General features: G+C 37.1%; 2 long non-coding RNA genes across 2 annotated transcripts in view; both read left to right on the top strand.

Moving 5' to 3' along the window:
* LOC140338098 (uncharacterized) overlaps positions 1–21,815 on the top strand; it is a 134,932-nt gene that overhangs the window by 97,147 nt on the left and 15,970 nt on the right. The gene's annotated exons all lie outside the window — the stretch shown is intronic.
* On the top strand, positions 7,686–11,540 carry LOC140338100 (uncharacterized). Its single transcript, XR_011922182.1, has 3 exons — positions 7,686–8,251; positions 9,205–9,342; positions 11,258–11,540. It is a non-coding gene; the product is annotated as an uncharacterized lncRNA (long non-coding RNA).

Raw genomic sequence — 21,815 nt, forward strand, 5'->3', positions numbered from 1 at the left:
CAACCCCACTGCCCACCTAAAATACCCTTAGGTCTCCTCTATTCCAATGTATAGATGCTAGCATAGCAACTTTGTAACAAACCAAAAGTTGAACAATAAAGGTTTGATTTGTATATGAACAGAACCCACAACTATGTAAACACAAGAATTTCCATGACTTTCATCTCTCAGCCAGTATCCTTGTCCAAGAAGTAGAGTGACCATGGAGTCGCAGTAATCAGGCTTTGGGTACTAAGGCAACCTCCATATTATATTTATATTTAATTTTTTACAGAAACGAAGAAGGAAAGAAAAAGGAGTAGCTGATGACCAGGGAGGAGTAGTATTCAACCTACATGATGTAAAGACCTTGGGCACTAATGCAACCCCTATATTATATTTCTATGTATTTATATACAGAAAGAGGAAAAGAAAAAGTAGAAACTCTTCCGCTTGCTTCTACTTTCTGTTCATTAAAAAAAAAAAAAAAAATCTTCTAAAACTTGCCTACCTATCTTGTTTTGTCTCCTAAACCCTCACTACTTCCCACCACTCCAAATGTCCCCTCCTATTGTGTAATACTTCCCCCACCTCCTAGATTGCAAGCTCTTTGGCACAGGGTCCTCTGCTCCTCCTGTGTCACTGTCTGTATCTGTCTGCCATTTGCAACCCCTTTTTAAAGTACAGCGCTGTGTAATATGTTGGTAGTATATCAATCCTGTTTATATTAATAATAATAATAATAATAATAATAAAATACAGATGGAAGTAAAGAAGAAAAATAAGAAGAAAAGGAGGATTTATATGCAGAAAGAATACACTTTAGATAAGATTGCTGCAGATTACTGATATTACTACACTTTTACAAATCTATACCCTCATTTTTTTCCCTGCTATATTTAAATATTTTCACAGGAATATATATATATACAATGAATAAATAATCCAAGCATTTACAAGTCTTAGGTAGGAGATAGAGGTGTGTAATATAGCACAGTACATTTATATTTAACTTTTTTTTACATTAGGAACAGATGCTTGCATTTTTTTGCCTGACATACACTTTAAAGACAGATAATAATGGGAACTCTGGCTATCACTTTCACTGAGCTGCTTCAACAAGTTGCAAAGCCTTAGAGTTTCAGCCAGAACTTTCATTATGATCCTTGTTATCATATTCACATGCTGAAGGGTTAGAATGTGCAAGTGATTTTCACTATGTTGACATCTCTATTTTCTCCATCTACCTTTATTGTCTCCATTTTACCATTTTAACTTGATGACTTTACAAGCTAATTGCTCATCCCCTGAACGTGGTATTTTCACCAGAATACCTGGAGTGACTGATAAAACATGGCCATAGTAATTTTGTTTTGTTTTATATTTGAAAAAAAAAAACATTTACCCTAATTTATTTTTGAGTTTTTAAAATAGTTTCACTAGGGCCATTTAAGATTGTTTCACCAGTAACATGTTGCTAGAACCACCTCGATCCCACCCAACACGTTTGGTTACAATACAATGTTCAGGGTTTTCCATGTACTCAAAATTCAGCAGGTTGCCTTAAAAATGTAACTTCTTGATCATATTTTATTATAACTTTTTAAATATTGTTTACTTCCGGCATGTTCCTACAGGCACCTCTACAGGCAAGAATCTCAGCATATAGCACACTAATCTGTACACAAACCTGTGTGCACAGCTTTTTTACTCCTCCAGTTTGTAGAGCTGTGCTGCTTTTTCGGCTTAGGACTGTAAGACCCAGCTGTGAACAGATCACCTATGGGGAAAAACTAGATTTATTACCAGAAGCAAAGTGTGCACTGAATCCCAGAAAACTTGGCCAGGTATAGCCTAGCTGGGCGGCCCAGCTTGGTTAGGTTGGTGCAGGGTGTTTTACACAGAAGCAAGGACTCTGCAGAAGATATTACGGACAGACAGAGGTCATTAAGATGGCTTAGAAAACAGGTTGTTCTTTTTTTGACTTGAGTCGCAATTTAAGCGACGGCCACAGGAGTTATGCGCTACCGCATCTTTGGCAGCTTTGCTTCAGAACAACAAGCTATTAAAATTAGACAAAATTGTTTGAAAAGCCCAATTTACAGTCTGCCGCTCATGAATATTTAAGAGGCTGCGAACATTTATTACCTGCTTACTGTGCAGTAGCACAGACTAATGCCTCAAATTGCCTGGAAGATCTTTGGATTTAGTGCCGCGATTTGCTGCGGAGTACGCTTTATTGGAAAGAATTTAAAGGAAGTTCAGCAATAGTTAATTAAATTAATATGTCTGCATTATTGGGCCTGTCACTACCAAATGAGGTCAGAGATTTTAAAGGGGCACTTTTACTTTGTAGCTTTTACTTTTTTTTAGAAGGAGAGACCATTAAATCGAACTATTTGTATGGCACAGATATTTTATGTTGCGCTTAGTGCTCAAAGTAAACTTTGAAGAATGATGTAAGTATTAGCAAATTAAAGTTACCTACACAGAAATGCAGTAAAAAGTTTACTAAGTGGTGCCTTCCCTGTGCTGATATCTCACCATGATTTTATTGCTAGGGCTATGAAATGACACTATAAATACATCCAGGCCTGCATTTGGTTTGCTGCAATCATAATTGCATTTTTGGAAGTGCAATTAAACCCAACAGTGACTTCAACTGACTATTTAAAACAAAACATTTTGTTCATAGAGTTTAATTCTGCATCCTTTTACTGTAATGACCAGAAAATATAAAAATGTGTCACACACAGCACATTCCCTTTGATACTTCCCACCAATGGTGGTTGTAGCCAACATTGGGTGCCTGTGCAGAACTGATTTGGGGCCTCCGTGTCGTACTTGGAGCCCCTGTTGGCTGAGGAGGGTCCAGGGCCCATTGGGATATAATATATACTTACCATATTCCTTGCCCCCTAAAGCCAGAGCTTTACCTTGTTCCAGCCCTGTAATGTGGCGGACCATCAATGTTCTCATTACCTCTAAAGAAAACCAACTTCCTCTGATTGGCCATCTCATTCAGTGTAACTCCAATATAATTACTTATAGACCAGTGTTTCTCAACAAGGGTTCCATGGAACGTAGGATTCCTCTGCAAGTTGTTGGGGCTTCCTTCATCAATAAACAAATTGTGCTTCTTGGGTCAGCTGAATTGACACCAATGATCTTTTTGGCTGTAAAGATGACACTATTTCCAAAGACCAGCAATGTAAGGTTCATTTTCTCAACTGACCGTCACAGTTTTATACTGTAAACTATGGATGTAGTAATTATAGTAGGGGTTCCCAAAAACCTTAAAGTTAATCAAGGGTTCACACATGGTAAAAATGTCAAAAACGACTGCTATAGACTAAATAAGCATTATTACAAGCATTGTGTTTGGTGGGAGGGATGAAATAGCAGGGTGACCCAAATGATTTTTATCAGGTAATCAGTTTGAGATTTATATAAATGGGTGGGCACCACCATGCCTCTGCTCTGCACTCTTGTCAGTATATTAGCACCTATAGGAAATATAGGTTCACCTTAAGCCACTCCTAAATTTAACAAATTACAGCAGTATTTTCATATTTCATCTTTTTTTTAATATTACACTCTACCCCTCCATTTCTTGTAGCCTTTTTATATATTTCCCAGTCCAATCTAATTTGATGGCAGTGCCTGATTTTTATATACACCTTGTTTTATACTGCTACGTGTGCCACCAGCATGTCATAGTAGAGCCGGTGTATCATAAAAGAAGAAAAAAAAAAGATTTATAGTTTATTGCTGCACTTGCTAATTACTGTGGACATATTTCATCCTTTATATGCCTGCTTTTATTAACTAGACTCAGCTGCCATGCACTAACATTGAGACTCTCCCTATCCTAATGCAAAATACACATAAACCATATTGGTGACAAGACCAGCAGCCAACATGACCCAGCCATAAATCACAACAACGAGGTCACCTCACCACGGAAAGAATGCCAGAGCCAATTGCATTCTGCAAAGAGAAATGAACAATTGTAAGGACAATGATTTACAATGGAACAGATTCACCCAACATAGAGGAAAAGAATGTATTTTCGGTGCCTTTGGTAACCATTTTTTTTGAGGCTATGCCAAGGTTTAACCTGCTTTAGGTACAAATAACTCACTTTAATTCCCCCTATTTAATGTACAGTGCTACGTAATATGTTGGCGATATTAAATCCTGTTTATTATTAATGATAATAATCACATAATCCTTCAATCCAGAACTCTATCTTTTCATCACCAACCTTGCCACAAATATTGACATATGAATAAAGCTATGGCCAAATTATTAAATCACGGGTAATGGTTTTTAGCAAGTTTATTACAATGTTGTCACCCTTGCTTCTGGTGTAGATGTTGACAGTAATATAAGTGATAAACAAAGCATAGTCCATCCCACAGCTTCATACATGCAAAGACAGCATATTGCCTTATCTGAAGGATTTTCAGTACTGCCCAGCACAGTGCATATTAAATGCAGCTTCCCAGCCACATTAAAAGAAAAGTAAATTACATTTTAATTACAGTTTAGAAAAAAAAAAAACATTCTGATGAACCCTAAGACTATCACCAACACGTACTAATAGAGACATCATATAATATATAGGGATATGTTTCCTGGATACCCTGTTGCATTGCACTTTGCTTACTTTTGTGCTTTGTCTTGCAAATTATTGCACCAAAGAATGATCAGTGAAAGATGACATTACCTGCCAGACATTCCATGGAGGAAGCTGTTGTGGACTTCTATGTCAGAGTAAGGGAAAAGTGAGATCTGTCTGCTGGCCAAACCATGGTGAGAAAAACAGAAGAAGAACAGAAAAGGCTGTGTGCCTGGTTTTAGACCCAGGACTGACGTCTGAGCCCAGAGGTTATCAGCTCTCTTTTTAAGGAAGGTCATGTGGACATAAGAAGATATATTGCTAGAATCATAACTGGTACTGAATTGTACTTGTATGTTTTGTTTAGTGGGGTATGTCCACTACGGATGAGCCTCTGGCATTCTCGCAAAAATTTTCTCGAACTTCCGATGATTAAGCAAAATTCTGTTGAACCGTTTTCACGAAACCATCGGCCACAGCCACATTCATTGAGAAGATACCTGGGCACTAGAGGTAATTACCCTCTAGTGGTTGGGGATGGCATTGGAACTTCAGAACTCTCAACGGAGAAACTCCATTGAGAGTTCTTCTGCAGTTCCACTGCTATCCCCGGGCACTAGAGGTTAATAACCCCAGGATCGCAATGGATTCTCAGAGCTGCAATCAACCTTGCAGCCTTGGGAATCCTGTTTGAGGAACTCCCAATGAAGAACTCTCCATTAAAAGTTCTTCTGCAGTTCCACTGAGATCCCTGGGCAATAGGGATTAATTAACCTCTAGTGCCCCGGGATCGCAGTGGATTGTTGGAGCTGCGATCATTCTTGCAGCCCTGGGAATCCTGTTTGCAATCCCAGGCATTAGATGTTAAATGGGGACATGTATCCTTATTCAAAACCTCAAGTGCTCCCTGATTGGCCGAGGAAAGCTCCATCATTATAACTCCTCAGCTTCATCTTTATGTTTTCGGAGTTGTGGATAATTTGGTAAAATGTTGCATAATTGGCGGCGTTGTCCTAAGGTACAGAAGTTTTGATCTAGATTTTATAATCTTATTTTTTTTGGTATTTCTAAGACTCCAGAAAGACTCCTTAAATTTGACTGCACTCTCCCTAAACCACTATTATGCCTTATATCATATTTTTTACTGGCAAGTAGGGTTACCATAGCTTTTCATTGGAAATCGAATGCACTTCCCATTGATTTTGTGAAGTATAAGTTAAAATGGATTGTAGTCAATGATGACCTTACCTGTAAACTTAACAATAAAACATTCCAGTTTTATGATACCTTAAATCTATGGTTTCCATATGTTGATAAGCCATAAGCTTTAGCATATACCTCCACTGCCTGGTCTTGCTCTGCCACCACTGCCATTCATTGTCTTTGTTTTACCTCTTATCAACCAGCCCTCTCATACCATGTCATGCCTGTTTTATACATTTGATTTTTTATATTGAGTTCTTTTTATTAAAGCCTTGTATTGGGAAAAACTTTTTTTACATATACATTTTAATACACTTTTAATACACTTTAACTCAGGGATGAGAAGTTTCTCGATAATTGTACTTTGCTATTGGACTGGTGTTTTATGCTGCTTATTTGTGTATCCCTTGCTTGCCAACATGCTTGCCAACCTTTACACTTTTTTGCAAAACTAATAAAAGCACTGAAATACCAAAAAAAGGAAGCACTAATATTATACACAAGTTGTGAATCAAGGTATATATTACAAATGCATGTAAAAAAGAAAATGAAAACATGTACACACATATACAAACTAATTTTAGCTGCCTGATGAGAACCCAGAGTGTACATTGAATATCTAATAGCAAAGTATCATGTTTGGGGCTGATTTAATAAAGGAATATAGGCTGTTCACACAGCAAAGAGAATTATCTCTTTCACAAGGGATACACTTCATTTAACTTATTAAATTAGATGAATCTCCTGACATGCAAGGAACACAATAACTTTTTTTTAATTTTCTAGTACATGATTAGGTATTCTTTGAAAAGTGAATTATCACCATGTTCACTAAGCTAAATGAATTATCTATTGTAAAGGGATAATTGTAAAGGGGTAATTCACCTTGGTGAGTGAACAGCACTGAGAAAATGAACCACATTGGGCCTGTTTTAATAATGCTCTCCAAGACTGGTGAAGATAGACATAGGCAAATGTGGGTGATCCACCAACTTTCAATTCTGGGCCACATCTATTTCAGGTTTGCATGATCATCCAAGTTTTATCTTCTACAGTCTCGAAGAGCTTTAATAACTCAGGCCCAATGTTTATTATTTAGTGAATAAACAACTAACAACAGATGTCTTCAGACACATGATACAAGCAAATGGAACCCAGGTTCTGCAGCTAAAAAGAGCAATGACTAACAACAGATGACTGACAACAGAGATAAATACAGGTAAGTTGCGTGTACACAAAATCTAAACAGCGTAGAAATTATCCAAAGCATGAGCAGTCAGGCAGAAGTCAAACAGATTTAGGGCATGAAGTGTATTAATGCTCACGTGCGGAATGAGTACTCAAGAAAAGAAGGAGGATTTTAGTGGTGTGTCCAAGAGTGGGTCGTCAGCCCAATCCCTGAAACTCTGCTAGATAGCAGTAACATCCTGACTCCTCCAACACAGGCTTACTTTTACCCCCTGGAAACACCTGTAACTCCGGTCAGACAACTAAAACTAAGGTTATCCCCTGAACCTAACCCGAACTCCTAGCAAGCCTCTCCATGTTACTCTTGGATGATAACTTATCATAACTAGTCCCCATCATCCAAACTTGAGTGGCATACGAATCTCTACCTCCCTTGAGGAAGCTGAATAAAGAAACGTGTCAGGAACCCGGGTTTTCCACGCTTTTATTTCAAATATGGTGCAGGATGACTATGAATTATACACTAAACTATCAGCCTAGATATGATGTTGTGATTATTTTAGGTTATGTACTATAATTACAAAAACTACATTTTTTTAAGTGACTTATTCTTCCTATTACCACTAATACATTTCTTTGAACCCATTTAAAGGCGTGGCAACAGACCACCATAGTCTTAGAGGTCAGGACTACTCCCCGTGTAGACCCAGGTCATGAGTAAAACAACCAATATTTATGGATCTGGCACAAGCTTCTAGCATCATGGTAAAGCTTACGATTGTGGTCAGATATGTGGCACAGAGCAGAGACCTGAGCCACAGTGCTAAGTAATGACGAGATGATGCATTTCAAAGGGTAAAAGTGTAATGTGATGCTTACATGCTAATGTATAATTAGTTTTTTGCATGTACCACATTCTATAACCATCTTTTTAATTTGTCACTAGGTAGTAAAACAACCATTACCATTTTTTTTCAGTTTGTTTTCACTTTAAATTAGCAGTAGAATCACATTTTCGTGGATCGTGATATAATATTGGATCGTAATATTATAAAATATTCCCTGGCTTTTTTTCCATTAATGATGCTAAGAATCCATCCATTGAGTCCCCAAGGAGTTCATCCTTCTGAGTGACACCTGTGTAATCCACTCCGAGTTGAAATTCAAACAAAAGACATCTATGGGAATTTTGGCCGGTGTAAACATTAGTCCGCCGTGACATTTTCCATGTTGAACGCATCAAGTGTCCTCACAAAGGTGAGCATTAAAATATTAACTACTGTACTTGGACAGAAAATGGCTGTCCCATTGGAAAGGATATTTTCTCAAGCCCTGCAGCTATTTATGTCACTGAATAAAATTACATGCACTTTAATAAAGCAATTTTCTTTTTATGATTTTATTGAAACAATCCTTTCATTTATGAGTATAGTGAAGAAATGCAGCCATTTTATTGAGATAAAAGAAAAGAGGAGACAATGACATTTTCTGAGTCTTCTGAACATAAAGAATAAAATTTAACCTACATGGACAGCATGTATCACTCAGGGGCTTGCCTTGTCTGTTTGGGCTTTTTCAGGGACACACTCTGGAGTTTTTATGGTGTGTCCATATCTGGATGGATTTTGTTCAGGTATTTTAGTGAAGAAAAGGAAGTCAATCCAAGTCACCGAATGGCCTTCAAACAGGTATGAAAAGCTTGCAGGAACTATCATTCTTGATGGGTGCATTTTCTAGAAAATAACAGGTTTGATTTAATAAAGCTGTCCTGGCTGGGAGAACCTGGGCAAACCTAGAATGGATCTGTTGCCATATATTAGCAAATGATTTTAAGAAATTTATTACTGGGTCATCAAGGTTCTCCCAAGGCAGTCTATCTTCTCCAAATAAAAAAAAATGCTCAATATATTTATAGTGGTTATTAAAACCTTTATCCTACAGGCTTTTAAAAAGGTTACACAAGAATAATAATCACCCCAGTTCTTCAGCCTCACCTGACTCACCGATCATTTTTTTAATAAACATTTGCATGCAGGTGACCCAAGAGAAGGCAAATAAAACTCATACAGAACATGGTTCAATTTATTCCAGTGTATACTCTTTTATATATATGCAGGCTATGCATGGTGCCAAATCTGTAGGTATTCCATGTGACTCGCTGAACTTATAGTCATTCCCATAAATATGCATTCATCTGCTTTTCTCTTTAGAAAAATGATGCATCATCTTGAGTCAACATCTGCTTACTGGACCAAGATGGCAGCTCAAAGATGACAAAACCATACAGTCCTCTGTGCAGTTTGTGTTAGAAAATATCTGAAAAAGAACCGCCAAAATCCACTGCACAGGTAACGGGAAAAATATGTCTCCAAACATTTGTCTTGTCATATATGGTGGTAAGTTGCCAAATTGCCAAAGTAGTTTTCTTTTTTTCTTTTTTTTTTTATGGCAGCTGGTTAAGACTGATAGTAGGCAAGAAAGCACTCCCAAGAAAATGGAACCTGTTTGGGTGACTGGTCTATCCTAAAGCCCTTGTAATCCATGGTGCTATTGCTTATTTGTAGAAAACTCAAGAGAAGCGTTTCCTGTTCTGTCCCATCTTGTCCAGCTATTACAAATTTTTTCACCATTCCAATGAATTACAAAAAGTGGGTTATACCAATACAGAGAAGCAAGCCAGTTAAGACCTCATTTTACTAAGAAAACAACTCATACCTTTATAATTGATTTACAAAAACTAATTTCACCCCTCCTTAGGAGTTCATCAAAAGGGAGCATGGCAAGAAACACCAACTGGCCATGTTAGGACAAATTAGGAAGTCGATGTGTTACTGCATCCGTCAACTTCTGAATGACCAAGTGGCCAACACATTCTTCTCCTCCTTTTCTGCTTTGATAGTTTCTTCTCTATACATACTAAAATTTAGTCATAACAGAATCAAAATCATCAGTATTTTATTAAATGGACACTTCATTTATTGGCATTGTACATTCACATAGCTCCGGCAATAGGTGATTCCATCCACATTGTTATCAATTATACAACCCTAAAGTTTGTTATGAGTGTCCTTAAGTCTTAAAAAAGATGTTCTGTGACAAGGGATAGCTAAGCTTTTTCAAGAATATAAAAATGAATAGACAGTCTTAAATTATTATAATTATGCTGACATGAAAGATTTATTTTTTCTTACTTTAGCTTTACTGGTTTTGTCTTTGGCTGACAAATTGAGAGTCAGAATTTAGATGTCAGATGTCCTATTAACTACTTGGCCAGACATTATACAAGGTCAGGAACTAAGAGACACAGGAAGGTTTTACAAAAAGAGAACAGTTTTTACTTAGCTGAGTGAACCTCTGTTCAAGGTAATAGGAAATAAAATATTTTTACATTATTTAAAGACTCAAGAGATGTAAAGGCAACTTCACTACACTAAGTTATTCTTTGGCAGTACTTGCACAGGTGATAATCACTGCTGTGCTGTCTCTTTGGCTAAACTATGGTACTCTGGGGACCCTTTGTTATCTGTTCAATATTAATTTGTATTATTAAAAAACAAATAAAAAAAGTTTGCATACGCATATTAAAAACAAAAAGGAAAACTATCAGTGTAAAAATGTAATAAATAAAATACAACTGACCAAAACAATTATAGTTTTCTTTACAGCAATATAATAGTCAGAAGAGGTTTTAGTCACAATTCATATAGAACGATGAAAGAAACCACAGAGGGCTTATAAATGACTTCCCTTTTTTAACTTTTTTTTGGCCTCACTGAACCTTTTTCATCCAATGTCAGCAGCTTTTTAACACTCTCCTTCGGAATATAGGTTAGTCTTCCCATGTTGCCAGATAATGATCTGCATTGCAGTAGGCTCACATTGCTTCCATTCGCCCGCATCAAGGCCTGCACAGTAGTCACAGTTGGATATAATTCTACTTTTCAAGGATGGTTTAGCAACTAGCTTTCCTCTTGGGTTTCCAGAAGAAGCTATCATTTATGACCCAGTGGTACTTTTGCCCTGGAGTTACTGTATCTCTGTTCTTATGGTGCTCTAGATTTAAGAGATAACTTAATAACACGCTGATGAAATTTCACAAACAAGGTGAACTGAAGAGAAAAATATTTTCACTATTATTATTGTAGTTTTGGAAGCCTGCATCCATCCCAGAAGAATTTGACCCTCCTTGTTCTTAAATAAAAACAAAAAATGTCAAAGTATTAGGACTTGAGATGGTAATTGTAATTCTACATTTTCCCATAGCATGCTGAAACTATAGTTCATGGATCAGTGGGCAGAAGAGAATTCGGAAGACTCGTCCATCTTTACCAATCAACTGCTAAACTACAAGTTTTTTAGTTGCATGGGAAATTTAAGTCCGTATCGTATACAGATGGACCAAGTAAAGACATTCTAAAATTCCGGTTTAGAACCTTTATTAAAAGGTTAGTCCATCCATAATTATGTGGACTTTATTTGTGAGATCTCTGACCTGAGCTTCCAGGTAGAAAAAAAAACATTTTTCTTTACAGGTGAATATCCCTGGATCCCTCTGCAAACCAAGCTCACTGCATGCAAATATTTATAAAAAAAAATATGGCTGAGTCCTGTGTCATCCTGGCCTCTTTCTTTTTTTCTGGTCCAGACAGAACAGAGGGCACGCTCATCTTCTTTCTTCCCTTTCACCTCACCCGCACTGGCATGGTATAGCATGGTACATACTTACTACTTTTGCACTGTCACCTTGTCATATGTTTTTTTTAGAGTAACACATTAGTAATAACCCCCCCTTAACCCTATCAGGAATCCATCCAAAGCAACAAAAGTAAAAAATGGATAGCAAGACTTCATGGAAACAAGTGGCAGTTGTACATGATGCACAGTGTTTATAAAGACTGCATGTAAGTCAGTTAAGATTTAGATTTACTTTATTGTAGATAAAAGATATACCAGGTCTATGCATCATTTTACTTGTGTACGTATCAGTAAGCAACTGATTGTGGGCATTGAATGACTTCTAAAGTAAGAAGGAAACAGATGCAATCGTGCCTGGCAAGGACATCAGTAAATATCATCCCCTATATTGCTTGGTACTTTTTATCAAATAGTTTCTATAGCTGCTTGCTAATCTCTTTACCTTGCCTTCCTTCCTTATCTGAGCAGGGGGCCAGAATCAAACAGCATAAAAAATGACTTTAAATGCAAAATTCCCTTAGAAAATCTCCCTGGAGTTCCTACATTCATCTCTCAGTCAAATCTATGCTTTTCTTTTTTTTCTTGTTTGATTCCTTCATGTTCCACTTTTAAACATCCATACCATGTGATAACACAAAGGCCAGAGGTTGTCAATTAAATTATAGGAATGCCAAATGTTGCTATTGCTGGTAATTGTTTTTTCATTTGCAATTTGGCCTAACAATTTTTTTTTTTGGTAGATTTAAAGAGGGCTTATTGCTTTCTAGGTTTTTACCACTATTGTTGACTTGGGTAGTAAAGTTTCCCCCACTTTTGGTTCTAAAACATCAGTCAACGGACCCCTAAAGAAAGGGCCAGTGACATTATAATAATAACATATGTCATGCTTCAAAGGAAGGAACCAGTAGGAGACATTATGGGTAGCTCAATAATGGTGTGAGCCCTAAAAAGTGGCAAGGTGCGTAGTATAAGCAACAGCCAGGTTTTCTCCAGAGCCTCCAGAAGTGAAGATGTTGGTCTGCAGGATTTTGCCAGGTTGTGGTCTTTGGGCACCAGGGTGGACAGCACAATGTAGTGAAATAAATCAGCAAGCAGTGAATAGTAAAGGATGGCTGGGGTCAAGGAAAGCAGCAGGCAAATGGAGTCAGGAACCAAGCCAAGGATCAAGAGCCAGAAATCTAGAGAATAGGCTCCAATGGCACAGGGGTCACCGAAAACACAGGGGAATTTAGAAGACACAGGAGGCACAGGTGACACAGAGGTCACCGAAGACACATGAGAACACTGGAACAGCTCAAGGAAACACAGACTGGTCGACAAGGGGTTAACATATGGGATGGACTGACAAAGCACTTAATTAGCCAACAAGTGAATAGGAAATGTTTAGCAAAGCTAGGAGGGCTCAGGAGTAGTGGAGACATGTTGCACGAATGTTGAGCACTGTGTCTGAGCCAGCTGATTGGCTGACAGGAGGTTCTATGCTGATAAAACTTGGAAAAGCAGGCCTGCCCAGGATCAGAACTCACCCCATGTGCAGGAGAGGGGAGTCAGTGCTATAGCGACGAGGAGGTAAGTGTGACACCAGCCCTACCCAAGTTAAATCTTCCCCATATTTTTATCTGTAAGGCCATTGCGCTTTCATGGAATAAATCAATAGATTGTGGAAGATGATACAGTAATGTTCTGAGATCTCCAAAGTCATTTTGACAACCAAAACTGCTTTCACTGCCATGTTAAAAGACACACATGCAAAGAATTGCTGCCAAAATCCTAATCAATAGCTTTTATGCTTGGTAAAAGAATTACAAACAGAAATCAGGTTTACTAAAGAACTTCTTCATTAAGGTATATTTCATCCCCTGAACACAAGTTTATTTTAAGCACAACAAGAGACAAGGAACTAAATCAATGCTCTTGGCTAGCAACTTCACTTCAAATTAAAAAATGGTATTAGGAGGTATTAGGAGGTGACCTCTTGATCAGAAAGTCAAGATCATGCTTGAACATGATAAAATCAAATTTTTTTTGAACTTCAATAGCATCTTTATCCAGAGGCTACAAAAATGTCATTTTTTTCCAGATACAGTAATATAGCACTCCTCACAAATAAATTCTCTCATAATTTTCTCCTCCAATCTTTCAGATACCGTAGGGTAACATGTTCTCTAAACCTTGTTCTGCTAGTAAATATGTTTTTTGGTGACAGTGAGGTCTCTATGGTGACACAGCTCCATAGAAATATTTTTGATATGATTGCTTCTGCACAACTCCTTTTGCACCGAATACACTCTATGTCTTTTATTGAATGATTTTCTCGAATCACAGAACTGGAGTTCTGCAAAGGCAGAAAGTAGCCAAATTAGTGTAATAAACCCATGGAACATTGCTATTCAGGGGTTGGTCAAAATTGCTGTTTATTTTTTTTCAAAGTCTAGTAAATTTAAATTTAAGCATTTTGATGTGGAGGACAAATTGTATAAAAGTCATTGGCTGCTAAATTTTTGAGTGAACTGCAAAGCAATTCATTATATGGTTAGCAAAATTAATTTGAAAGTCAGATGAACCTGTGGATACATGTCTTTAAAGACAGATGTAAAAATATAGTTAAATATAGTTAAGGCTTAGTAATGCAGACCAGAAAAAGGGGGCTGCAATGAGTGTGTAGCTCAACTCTCTTCTTCTTGATAATACCATGTCCTGGCTTGCCCCCAATGACTAGGTCCAAAGATGGGAAGAAGGCCTCATTGCCATTGTTGTGGGTGTCTGCAGGTAGAGAGCTTTTCATCTTGAGGAATAAGTACAGATATATAATACAAATACAACAGTACAATACAAAATACAAAAGTCTTTGTTTTTGTAAAAATATTTAGCTTTACATGGTCCAGTGATGTCCAAACAAGAAGGTCCATGCTGTACCCCATCCAGTGCTTGAAACTCACGTGACATAATGACAGGAGCTCCCCAGATTATAAATAAATAGGTGAAGAACTGTTTTCCTTACATTTGACTTTGACAAAATGTACTAATCTGACAATGAGTCAGAAATTCTAAAGGAGCCGGAGTATTTCTATCATTAATTCATTGACAGATTCTAGTGCACTACAATGGAAGTGTTTTGTGTTTTGCTACTTTGGTTGTTCAAAATTAATTACACTGCAATCTACCATGTAATAATTTGTCATGAATTAGGATATTACACTGCAAATTGTGCCTTATTTAAATATATTAGTGTTATTTGGTCCTTATTGAATTTCCTCCTATTGTGGTGAACCAGTGTAGATAAACAGTATTGTTTCTTGGTCAGTAATGTATGCAACCAACTAGATCTACTTTTTGGAGTCCTATCCATTAATGATGAGTTGTGATTGGTTGCTATGTCACTGTTTTTTTCATTCTGCTCAGTAATTGACAATGTGTAAGATTGCATCCAGCAGAGAAAACAGAAATAATAAGAACAAGACAAAACAACCACAATGCGCCCCACACAGAAAAAAATACATTAAGAAAATATTGGAAAAGAATTTTTGCAAAAAAAAATCATATCTGTTAAAAAATTAAATTGCTGCAATTCATGACAGCAGAGTAAAAAGTAAGACTATACAAGGCTTATCATCACTACTTTATGTGAACTGAAACATAGAAATGAATTTAGCTTTATTGGTAAAAGGTTTTCAAGATAAATATTGACCATAGAAAAATAGACTTCCTGCAGTTTTTAAGACTGGATACAGAAATGGATACACAAATGTAATTAAAAGCTGATATTTTAATTGAGTGCTAAAGAAATTCACCAACATTGGATAACAAAATATCCAGAGTTCTCAGTTTATGGAAAGCCAGACAAGCACTTTAAATATAGTATGATGAATTTTTAATAGTATAAATGTGAAAAAAGATTACTTATGCACATAGCTTCTTTACTCTTTACACATACTTTTTGTTGGTCACTCTCCCTATTCCATAGCTCCCAGGTGTTCCAAGTTTAAAGAGACTGCCATTAGTTCATTACTAAATCTGTCTGTTTAGGTTTCCTTCTTAGGTATCCCTTTAAAAAATAAATAATTACTTAATGCATTTCAGCATGTAGACATTGCTAAGACGACTTGGGAAATAAATGTGTTAGGTTACCTTTAACACGGCACTGTTGTTGTTGCTAGAACAGCAGATGTATTTCAGAAACTAGTAATTTGAAGGGATTTTCACACATTACTATCCTTATGGTTTACAGGGAATGGTCCCAAAAAAGGGAAAATATCTATTTAGCGGCAGTTCTTGGGATGACAATTTGCTGAGGTCAGAGGAGAATACCAGGACAAGTACAAAACGTTGAACCTTGAAGCAGAAGGGATAGAGGAGCAGGAGAATAAACCAGGTGCCAGTCATTGCATTGGAGGCTACAATTTGCATAGGCTCATCAAAAATGAACAAGAGTGGATTGGAAAACCTTTGACGGGTCTCATGTCTTGAATTTTGCTGCAACATTCAGATGGAAGGGTCAGAATTTGACATTATCAACATGAATGCATGAATCTATCCTGTTTTTTTATCAATGGTTCATGCTGATGATGGGGGATATTTTCTTGGCAGACTTCGGGCTCCTTAATACCAACTGATCATTATTTAAATGCCACAGCCTATCTTAGTATTGTTGCTGACCATGTCCATTCCTTTATGACTGCCATATACCCATCTTTTGATGACAACTTACAACTGGATATCATGCCATGTCACAAAATTTAAATCATCTCAAACTGGTTTCTCAAACATGACAATGGGTTCACTATACCCAAATGGCCCCCACAGTCATCAGATCTCAATCCATTAGAGCACCTTTGGGATGCCGGTGGAACAGAAGGTTTACATCATGGATGTTCAGCTAACAAATCTGCAGATGTTATCATGTCAATATAGACCAAAACCCCTGAGGAATTTTTCCAGGATATTTTTTTAAGTTATGCCATGAATAATTATGGGTTCTGAAGAGTTAAAGGAGTCCAACTGAGTACAAGCAAGGTGTACCTAATAAAGTGCCTGGTGAGTATATATATATAACGAAATAGACAAAATGTTGGGAGGAAAGGGGACAGACTTTGACATCTTATCTCTGGGCATTAGAAGACATTGTCCCAGAACTACTGATTGCAGGAACAAGTTAGGGACCTTATAAGCCTTTCTATAGAACTTTATGTGCAGTTCCTCATCAGTACAAATTTCCTCTCCTGAAGTCGCCACATAACAAGATATTATCTGATTGGCTATCACATGTCTGAATAGGCATGCAAGAACTTTTTATTGAAAAAGGTCTGCAAGTCTTAAAATACTGGGCCTAATATCTCCCAAATGCTAAGTTTCAAAACCTGATTTATAGTATTTGACAATGTGTATTTGCAGAGCCAGGCAGCTTTTATAAGTACAATACCTTCTAAAACTTTTAATGCTCAGAGCAATCCTGAAGAGACCAGATTAGCTAGTGGGCTGGAGAAAACATGACCTGCCATAGGCACATGAGTGACAGGTCTCAGGGAAGACTTAAACGGGAAACAACTTTAACACCGAAAGTTATATTGCTGGAAGGAAATTGTGTTTGTGGCCATTTTGGAATGTTCCCTGTAAAAGCAACTCAGAAAGCATTGACACAGCGTAAATAAACACATAAACCTATCTAGAGGGAGCCTGTCTCTAGCTAGATGAAATGCAGATTCAGGAAGTTTTACAGCCTTCCGACCCTTATATTTTAGTTAACAGTTATTCGTTGCTAAAATTACCAGATGACAGCTGCCGATATATTGCGAAGAAGCATTTGTGTGCAGTCAATTGAATAAGCACAGGACTTATGCTACTCTGTTTTGGTTTCATCTATTGGATCACTGCTGAAGATAAGAAAATTGCCTGCTCGGTCAGATTCACCATCAGTGAATGAAATAGTGATGATGTAATCCACCCTGCTCCATTCTGCATCAAAGTGAATTTATTGCCCGTAGTGTATAAAATAAGGTTCAAGTTATTCTACAAAGCATTAGCGTCAACGTATTAGCGTCTAGTGTCTACTCCCGCTCTAATCTACCACTGGTAAAACTGATATACTTAATATTCAAGGTGGTTGAACAATCTTCCTCTGCTACTACACCATGGTCTGTCAGGCACAAAGATCTGCATTACGAGGAGGCATAATTATTATCATGCATTCCACCATACCTGGAAGTTTTGAGTAATTTTGGGGGTTGGCCTGAATCAGATTTGAAGAATAGAATACAGAGTAAAACATAAACACATGCATTTTGGGTCAAAGTAGAGGCAATCTGTTACTTTTCCCATTTTTGCCAAAGGACAAATTCACTTTAAACTATATTGCAAGCCAATTTTTTTTTATTTTTTCGATAGTACTTTGAAGGGTTTACGGGTTTTTATTACTTTTTGGGCTTGATTTATTAAAGCTCTCCAAGGGTGGAGAAGGTAGACTGTCATTCGAGAATATGGGTGATCTGGCAAATCTGCACTAGATCTGTTCCATGATTAAAAACATGTTCCAACTAAGAGCAAATTATTTTTAGGCAATCTATTCCAGGTTTTCTGGAGTAACAAGGTTCTTCAAAGATAGTCTATCTTCTCCATTATTGGAAAATTTTACCTGCAAAAAGCGGTAATCCCGATTCACACTCGGGGTCGCTTAAACCTTAAAAAAAAACACTTACCTTGCTCCGACGGCGTCCCCCCACTTCCTGCTGGCCCCCCCAGGTCCTGGGGACACGTTTGTATTGGACTCAATAGCTATATTGAGTCCAATACAAAGAAATATACATATAATTATATATATATATATATATATATATATATATATATATATATATTTTACATGCTACTATACAGTTATCTTACATGTTTCACTATTTTTTAACAGGTTTAATAACAAGTTTGTTATTAAATTTAATAAATATGTGGCATATTTTGGTGAATTATGCCTAAGAATTATAGCCTACAATGTAAAATAAATGTCCATGCAAAAAAAAAATGTAACGCTTTTTGCATGAATATACAGAGAGAATTGCTAGGGGTGTCAACCTTCTGAGCGGTACAAACAGCTGATAGCAGTAACCTTGAGTCACACTCGGGGTCCTCCAGTGTCCTGGCCATACGATCCCATCCTCTTGGCTTGTCCTCTTTCTTCGATTTGTTCCCCAGTGATTGCGCTGACGTTCCTCGGCAGTTTCCAGAGATATCAGTGCGTGCGTCAGTGCATGCGAGGAAGCGTGCCGGGAATTTCAAATTATTTTGAATCAGATTCAATACAAAATACCTGTATTGAATCCAATACAAAGTAATCATTTTATATATTTATATATATATATATATATATATATATATATATATCAGTGAGTTATGCCTTGTAATGAGTTACAAGCCTACAATGTAAAATAAATTTTCATGAAAGACAATGGCCCTGATTTAATAAAGCTCTCCAAGGCTTGGTAGAATACACTTTGATTGGTGAAGCTGGGTGATCCAGAAAACCTGGAATGGATCTAGTCCAGGATTCAAAATATTTGCTAGCAAATAGCAAATGATTTTAAGGAATCCATTCTCTGTGTCCCAATGAGGGGATCCACCTTCCCTGTTTGTCCTGATGTCAATGGCCTTCAAAACTGAAAGCATTTGAAAAATCCAAAATTGCAACCTTCAAATTATTTCAGTAGATACAAATCCACCTGCCTCTAATCACCTCTTTCTGATTACATAAACTTGAGCTTAGTCAGTGAACTTTGATGGGTTTGATTCAATTTCAGGGGCTTGTAATCAAATCAAAAAATTTATCTGAAGCAGAATGAATCCTACTTACTCCAGTGTGCCATGTTAGAGTGTCTAAAATTGCACAGTTGTTACCAGAACAAGGAAAGAGGGGACAACTCTTCCAGTACCAAGTATCTAGTAGAATTTGTACCTTACTCTCAAGTGATTACTTGTATTACTTGTTTAAGTTTTCCTAAACCTCTCAAAGTGTCTTACCTGAAAATCCTGCTGAAAACTTTTTGTTGCAGACTGACAATATCATAGGATGACCGCATATGGCAGTGGTGGTCAACTTACTTGGTATAGTTGACTTCTATTGCGGCCCCTCAAATTACGGGAATAAATATTTTTCAGTGCATGTGAATTTAAGAGAGCTGTCAGGAACTGCAGCACATGATCAGAGACTGTAGAAAAAAGATTGTTAGAAATTGTGACCATGGTTTAGGAGTTGTTAAAGACTGGGGACATAATTTATGGAAAATATATAGACTAGCAGTCCCATGTATCTTGTCTACCGCTATCACAGGTAATCCGTACAGTCGTCCTAAAATGGCCTACCACACATATGATATATGTTTCTTAGCAAGATCTGTTCAGAATGGGCACCAGGGGATTTGAGTATCCATCATCGATACGTGACACACAGGAGAACATTGGAGAGTTAAAGACTTATATTTTCACATGACATTATGAGATTTAAAGTTATTGGGTCTATACTGAATATGTACACAAGGTCTGTCCATAAAATAATGAGATTAATATAATAAGTCATCCTTATAAAATTATATTACATTTGTAATGCTTGGCCCCTTCGATTTTCCCTCAGTTCACAATAAAGCACCAATGATGTCTTGTTTTCCACTGGTGGAAGAGAGGGAACAGATCAGTTTCTGTCAGCTGTTTTAAGATATTATTATTATTATTATTAATAATAATAATAAACAGGATTTATATAGCGCCAACATTTTACGCAGCGCTGTACAATAAATAGGGGTTGCAAATGACAGACTAATACAGACAGTGATACAGAAGGAGAGGACCCTGCCCCGAAGAGCTTACAATCTAGTAAGTGGGGGAATTTCACACACAATAGGATGGGAGATATCTGATGTTACTTTCTTTACTGCATCCATTGACTCAAAGCGTGTTCTCTTAATCGCCAATTTCAGTTTAGGAAAAAGAAAAAAAGTCACAAGGTACCAGGGTAGTAATGTGTTTGTCGGTCACAGAATGGTCCTGATGAGGAAGTAAACCATTTTCCCACATTTCTGGCTGTCTTTTCCTGGCTCTTTTAGCTTTGTCAGAACTTTTTTATAATAATGTTACGTCACTAGTGTCCCATTTGGAACCTATTCTGCAAAATGTATACACTTCATGTCATAAAACACGATAAGCATGACTTTGAATTTGGACTTTCTTTATTCTTGAGGATAAATGTGATTCCAGTGCATTGACTGTTGCCTTGTTTCTGGATTGTACTGGAAGATACTTCTTCACAAGTGAGTACATCTCAAGTTGCTGCAGAATGTCAGCGCAAATTCTTAGCTTTGGTGTGAAATTTTACTCAAAATTTCGAATTGATACTGTAATGCCCTGCTCCAGCAACAATAGTCGCCAAGCACATGTCCCTGGACAGAATAAACAGTGTTTGATACTGTGATGGCGCACAGTACAGGACTGCTTGACGGATAAGCATCTTCTAACAGACGTGTTGCTCAACTTAACATAATTTTAGCATGTGAGGGGTAACACAAATGCAATAAACAGTGGCTGACAGCAAACTAAACAGTGCCGGCACGTGTGGTGCGTGTTTAGAAATGTTTAAACACTCCTGGCTCATAATCAGTTCTCACTGCTTTGTTTAAGAGATAGAAAGACCAAAAAAAGTGCTCAATTATAGAGGAACCTAAAAATTAAAATTTAATGCAGTGTTTCAATTTCTTGCCATACAGTTAACTAAAACTTATACTATTCAAATGCCTAATCCAATTATTAAAACTCTTCAGTGATTCTTGTGTTACCTTAGATAACCTAAACATAAAAAAATGTTCGACTTTCTCTGCTTTGGCTGCCATGAGCAGAACTGTACATTACAGTCAAATTAGTTTGAATTCTGGGACTGTCTCTTTCTATGTACAAGCCACACCTAGCCACCAGTAAAACATGAACAGCACCAGGGGACAGAAGGACATTGTACCCAAGGAACCATGAAAAGTAATGAAGAAAGGCAATTAAATCCAAATGAGAAAATGTGTAACAAACACATTCCAGGTAGAAACTACATAAAGGCCTAAATCAGCTTTTAAATTGTGTAAAAAAAATATTAAAAACAACAATGTAC

The sequence above is a fragment of the Pyxicephalus adspersus genome, chromosome 9, assembly GCF_032062135.1.
Source record: "Pyxicephalus adspersus chromosome 9, UCB_Pads_2.0, whole genome shotgun sequence".
Lineage (NCBI taxonomy): Eukaryota > Metazoa > Chordata > Amphibia > Anura > Pyxicephalidae > Pyxicephalus > Pyxicephalus adspersus.